Raw genomic sequence first — 7090 nt, 5'->3', positions numbered from 1 at the left:
AAATGTGGTAATATTTCACGTGTTATGAATTAATTGTATATACATTTCAAACCATTTCAAAAACTGTTTTTTTCTGGGTCATTATGTTGTCTTGTGTGTGTCGATAGATGGCCGGGGGGCAAAGTATAAGACGAAAAAGAGAGGAAGGGACGAAGACGAAGAGAAGAGAGAAGAGGAGAGAGAGAGGATGAACAAGAGAGAGAAAGAGGAAGAGAGATGAAACAAGGAGAAACAGAGGAGGAGAAGGACGAAACAGGTCAATAGGGCACCTCAACCACCCGGAAACAGTCAGAGAGTCCGCTCAACACTGAACAGCAAATGCGCCGGCACCCCACTAAACACAAAAGGCTCGCAACCCACGAAACAAGACGGACAAAGAAAGACCCGGACTAAACTTTGAGGAGACTATATAAAGAATAAGGCTGTAACCTAACAAAAATGTAGAAAAAGTCAGGGTGGCTGAATACTTTCCAAATTATATGTCAGGAAAGTAAAAGCACCATGGTTTTGTAGTTCTGTTATATTCTATAATGACTGTATGTAGTGATATGAACTGTTTGCTGTCTTGTATCTTTATAAAGAGGTATAGTACATTTTCTCAGTAGACAGTAATCAATAGACCTGTAGTATTGAGGTGAAGAAAGCTGTTGGTTGATAGCACATCCTCTCTTTACCAAGAGGACACACTGATCCAGTATATACTCTCAGTAAGTGCAAAACATCTACATTTAGCCTCCACTCAAAGAGACACATTTGTAGAATCCCTGAGTTTAGGCTTTGGTTAAGGAAATGGATCCTTGTGAAGCTTGATAGCACTGGTTGGTTACCAGAGAGCAGCTTGATGTACTGGTTGGTTAGCCAGGAGAAGCAGAGAACACAAATGGCGAGAGAAGCCAACAACGCTTGATAGTACTGGTTGGTTAGGTGGGAGAAGCAGCTGTGATTGTACTGGTTGGTTAGGTGGGAGACGCAGCTTGATAGCCATGGTTGGTTAGTGGGAAAGCAGCTGATTGTACTGGTTGGTTAGCCAGGAGAAGCAGCTGATTGCTACTGGTTGGTTAGGTGGGAGCAGCAGCTTGATAGCACTGGTTGGTTAGCCAGGAGAAGCAGCCTGATAGTACTGGTGGTTAGGTGGGAGAACGCAGCTTCATTGTACTGGTTGGTTGCCAGCAGAAGCAGCTTGATAGTACTGGTTGTTTAGCCAGGCAAAGCAGATTGATTGTACTGGTTGTTTAGGTGGGAGAAGCAGCTTGATGTACTGGTTGGTTTAGTGGAGAGAAGTCAGCTTGACTTGTACTGGGTGGTAGGTGGAGAAGCAGCTTTGATTGTACTGGTTGGTTAGGTGGGAGAAGAGCTTTGATTGTACTGGTGGTTAGGCCAGGGAGAAGCATGTCGGTGAGCGTAATAAAATAATGTCAGTGAGTTATAAAATATGCTTGAGGATAGAACTGTCAGTATTAGAATAATGTCAGTGAGCGCATCTTCGCTAGTCTAATGAATAATGTCAGTGAGGATACTAAATAATGTCAGTGAGACGTATAGAATACCTGTCAGTGAGTGTATAGCATAATGTCAGTGAGATACTAGAATAATGTCATGAGGTAGAAATAATCAGAGAATAGAATGATGTCAAGTGAGTATAGAAATAATGTGAGCTGAGGTATAGAATAATGTGCAGTGAGGTATTAGAATAATGTCAGTGACGGTCATAGAATAATGTCGTGTAAGTCATAGGTGTAAATAATGTCAGTCAAGGTATAGAATAGTCATGGAGTAATAGAATAATGTCAGTGAGGGTATCAGAATACATTCAGTGAGGTATAGAATGATGTCAGTGAGTATAGAAATAGCAAACAAAGCCACACACTTCCTGCGTTTCAATATGGGACTTAATGGAAGTGATTTCAACAGAAGATATATGGCCTTCTGTCAATGTACGATCAGCACATTCCGCCTGCGTTAGTCGGCTGGTTATTACTTTCATCTGCAAACATTCAAGTCTTTGCCGGGTTTCCCGTTAGACGCAGAGCGTTTCAATATGTGGTAGTTCCATTACTATGAGGACGGAATCCCCCCCCCCCACCTTTCAACACTTGACCGAAAGCGAACCATAGGCTGTCAACAGGAAATAGAGCCTTTCCTCCATGGCTCTCGAGTCTGTGCTGACTCCTGCCGCGCACCCGCCACCACCGCCACAGAGGCAAGCCATCCCAGATTACAAATGACCGCTGCCACACTCCCTCCACCACAATGCACCACAGCCCCATCCAACCAGGAACTGGAGGAAGGACCAGAGCAAACGTCCATATTGCCTTAATCGGCGGGACATTACATATGAATTGGCTAACACCAAGAGGTGGTGTCTAGCACATCCGACCACATGACAGAAGCTTCGCTGTGGGTCGTCAGAACGCCGCGAGACACATGAGGATGTCTCGTATCTTCTCGGCTTCTAGTTGACGCAATCAAATAATACTGATGATTATTGACATCCTAAAAACGCTCTCAAAGTTTCTGTCTATTTGCACAACATCAGTCCCCACAGAACCCACTCCCACCACAACAGGCACATAACTTCATAACACACACATAGCAGCGACACAGCACTCTCGCGTAACCCACACAAACCAGGTTTCCACAAACAAACCCAACACATGCCAACTGGGAGGGTGAACCTACAGGATTGTGAGTGCTGAGTTCTTCTGATGAAGGCACAAGAATACAATCTGAAGACGCCGATTTCCGTGGTCGAATACTGATTAATAAATGCGGATGATTAGCTGAAAGCAGGGAGAACAAAATGCTGCGTCACTGGTACTCCTGAACTGATGCGTTTCTCTCTGAACTTCCCTGCGCTTTACCCATTGTCATTAAAAACAAAAGAAAACTATATCACAGACAGTAGGTATAACAATGAGTATCATGATCTATACATCATAACTCACATCATTCAGCTGCCTCTGGTTGCAATAACAATGTGCGAGAAAGAAGCCTCCCTACGACCGATCCAGAACCAGGATCCGACGGTCGCCTTGGCAGAATATATCCACCTACAGCAGAGAGTCAGTACCAAGTATAGTCACGGTTGGAGAAAGCATATCCAACGCGCCAAACAGGCTCTAGAACGACGATATCAGTGTTGAATGATCTCGCTATATCCAACGCTGAGCCTACGACTGAGTCTGATAAGGATCACTCCCGAGAGATCCTGAGAAACTCGCACGGTTATCAGTGTTCGTCGAGAAGTAATTTGCACCTTCTGGACACACAGTGAGTTCTAAACCTATCCTCGGAGCTGTTGTTGGAGAGATGTTCCAGCCTCTAACTCGATGGCTCGTAGAAAGCCGAGGGAAATATCTCCGAGTACATCAGCTTGCTAAGTACCGCAAGATATTCCACGTCCCAGGTTCTCTTCTCTCTAGGATTAAACCCCAGACTATGGATCTAGAGACCACTCTACATCATAGGTGTGAGATCCAATGCGGTAGTCTGGTTAGATAATACTATCATACAGACTTCCTACGACCACCACCTAGGGTAGTCTCTAGGAAGCTCTCCGTAGGTGTCTTAGTCTTTTTAACGTAGCGTATGTCTGAGTGATTGGCGCGACCTCCAGAAAAGTAGGTCTAGATCTCCCACACACAGCTTAGTCGCTAGAAACCAGGTCGTCCAGGTATCTCTACTGGACGCTGTGATCGTACCGTACCATTTCTGTGGCATCACTCCAGAGAGATCATAGAACTCAACGAGCAAGATCCTAGATTAGTCAGCCCTATCAGTTGTATGGAGACGTATATCCTCCACCTCCAAAGAGAGTAACTAGATTCCCCTGGAATCGAGTGTTGGAGATATTCGCACCCCCCTAGAAGACGAGTCCTACTGGGATAGTGACTTCCGACGATGTTTTTTGGTAGCATAGAATAGACACCAGGATTTTCGAAGTTCTAGATCTCCACTTAGACAATCGAAGAGCCTGCTTGGATAGATATAGTTCCACACACCCCGTTCACTCCAGAGATCTAGAGCTCACCATGAGAACGTCGCATCTTGGTTCGATTAGATATCTTAGACCTACCACTGTTGGTTTATCTTAGAGCTCGTGCGAATGGAGAGTGGAATGTTCAATCTGGCTCTGAAGCATATTACTAATTACACTCCCAGAAAGTCTAGACCGCCGAGGACTCCACAATAATGGAGCGAATGCTCGTGCAGAATCTTTAAAGGTTCTACGAACCCATCTGCGCCTGGCGCCTGGCAAAGAGAGGCAGGTGTGTTAAGCAGCTGTTGGTGAGATATTCCAGCGCGTCCAGAGAAGATGTCTTTTAGTAGACCAAGATCTAAGTCTTCCAGAACGCAACCCAGGCTTACGATGCTTGAACTAGAACAACTAGAATTCGCACCTCGCAGATTTAAACGATGGAGACTCTCTGAGTGGCTTAAGACAAATCAGCAAGAAGCTCAGATACCAGGAGGTCGAGTGTATGAGAAGAATATATTGCACCACTCCAGAGGGCGCTACATAGAGAGGTCTAGAACCGAGGTGGTCAGTGTCTGAAGATATTCCAGCTCCAGAGAGTCTCAGAACCAGCAGAGAGTCAGAACAGTATCAGTGTGGAGATTTCCACCTCCAGAGTCTAGAACCAGAGAGTCTAGAACCAGGTAAGCGTGTGGAGATATGTCCACCTCCAGAAAGTCTGTAGAACCAGAGAGTCTAGAACCAGTGTCCGAGTGTTGAAGATATTTCCACCTTCCATGAGAGTCTAACCAGTGAGTCTGAACCATGGTATCAGTGTTGGAGATATTCCACCTGCCAGAGAGTCTAGAACCCAGAGAAATCTAGAACCAGTGTCAAGCCTCTTGGAAACGGCAGTCGTGGAGTGACTTCAGAAGTGATCTGATTGGCTACATTAGTGTTAACCCAAGTGTTCCCATTGGTCAGTCAAGGGCAGTCTTCCACACTCTGATTGTGTAGAGAAGTGTGTAATTGCAGACCGCAATTAGGGGTGCTTTCTGATGTCACGTTACACCCATTGGTGCTCTCCATTGGTCCATGGCAGTTTCTTTCACGTCGGGGACAACAGTTGCTGACAAATGTAGCATTGTAGCTAAGCTTAATTAACCCTAACCCTTTTCCTAACCTTAACCTCAGTCTCCTAACCTGCCACGCTAATTCACAAAACCTGCCACGTTCATTATCCTAACCTGACACGTTAGTTATCCTAACCTGCTATGTGAACAAATCCTCTGTGTCGATTAACCCTCAGGCTCATAACACTGGAACTGACCAATGGCATGTATCAATGGGTGTTTCCTGATATCAGGAAACGGCCTGAATTGTGGTCTGCAATTACACCATATTCAGTGTGTAAAAGGCATGCTGTAAGCAGAGACAGAGTCACCCAACTGAGCTATGATCATAAGATTTCTCTTACGCTCTCTCTGTCACGTTCCCCCTCTTCTCCAATCCCTAGTGTTCCCTGGGATTACCTGGGGAGGCTAATTATCTGTGGGGGTAGTGTTGTCAGGGGCAACAGAGAGGTCAGTGAGGATAACAACACTGTACAGTGGCTAGCCGTGACCAGAGACGAGTGTATCTGTACAGTGGCTAGCCGTGACCAGAGACGAGTGTATCTGTACAGTGGCTAGCCGTGACCAGAGACGAGTGTATCTGTGTACACTGTACAGTGGCTAGCCGTGACCAGAGACGAGTGTATCTGTCTACAAACATTGTGAAGTTGTTTCGCCACAACCCAGGGATTTTACAAATGTTCACACATCAACAAGCAAGCCACCACGGCCATGAATTCCCTTACCCTTACCTATGCTACAGACCACTCCCTTCTCCTTGACCCACCTCCAGGATGATAATGACCGTAACTACAGGTCTGGGATCAGAGTACTCGCAATACTAACCCAACTCACCATTTAGAATATCTGACCCTGTTTCAGTGGTTGAGGGATGAACAAATCTACCTGTTTCAGTGGTTGAGGGAATGAACCAATATCTGACCCTGTTTCAGTGGTTGAGGGAATGAACCAATATCTGACCCTGTTTCAGTGGTTTAGGGGAATGAACCAATATCTGACCCTGTTTCAGTGGTTGAGGGAATGAACCAATATCTGACCCTGTTTCAGTGGTTGAGGGATGAACCAATATCTGACCCTGTTTCAGTGGTTGAGGGAATGAACCAATATCTGACCCTGTTCAGTGGTTGAGGGAATGAACCAATATCTGACCCTGTTTCAGTGGTTGAGGGAATGAACCAATATCTGACCCTGTTTCAGTGGTTGAGGAATGAACCAAATTCTGACCCTGTTTCAGTGGTGAGGGAATGAAACCAATAATCTGACCCTGTTTCAGTGGTTGAGGGAATGAACCAATATCTGACCCTGTTCAGTGGTTGAGGAATGAAACCAATATCTGACCCTGTTTCAGTGGGTTGAGGGAATGAACCCAATATCTGACCCTTGTTCAAGTGGGTTGTGCGGTTATATGGTTGCTGTTATAGAGAAAGGCAGAATATTCAGTAACTACGAATTCAACCCCAAAGTCAATCTGACTCGCGTCTTGGTTTTCCATTTTTGCTTTGGTGATGTGGCAGGAATAACCAAATAAATACTATGACCGCTGTTCTCTGAGTTGAAAAGTTAAGTGGGAAAGACTCTTGAAAGATGTACATAGACCTACCATAATTGAACGCGTACGAAAACCGTATTTCAGATTGCGCGAATCATAGAGTCAGTGGACAAATCGAAAATACCCCAATATCTACCTTGTTTCATGTTGAGATCAACATCTCTAACAAGAATATTAGCATCCCAAGATCAGGAAGGGCAGCCCACCCAGACTCCGAACTAAGGCAGACGCCCCACAGCCGGTTAGATGTACTGAAGTACGAGAGTATGCACAGCTCAAATTATGATCTGACACCTGTTTGCCTCAGTGGAAGGGGTGGCAAGCCCACATCGAACCCGCCAAATAGGTCGGACTCTGTTTCAGTGTGGGTTGAGGGACATGAACCAAGTATAAATGTTCTGACCCTGTTTCCGAACGTCGGCGCTTGATGCCGAATCCCCAAGGAAATGACAC

This window comes from Salvelinus sp. IW2-2015, linkage group LG1 (assembly GCF_002910315.2).
Source record: "Salvelinus sp. IW2-2015 linkage group LG1, ASM291031v2, whole genome shotgun sequence".
NCBI classification, from domain to species: domain Eukaryota; kingdom Metazoa; phylum Chordata; class Actinopteri; order Salmoniformes; family Salmonidae; genus Salvelinus; species Salvelinus sp. IW2-2015.
Note: the sequence above shows the minus strand (reverse complement) of the source record.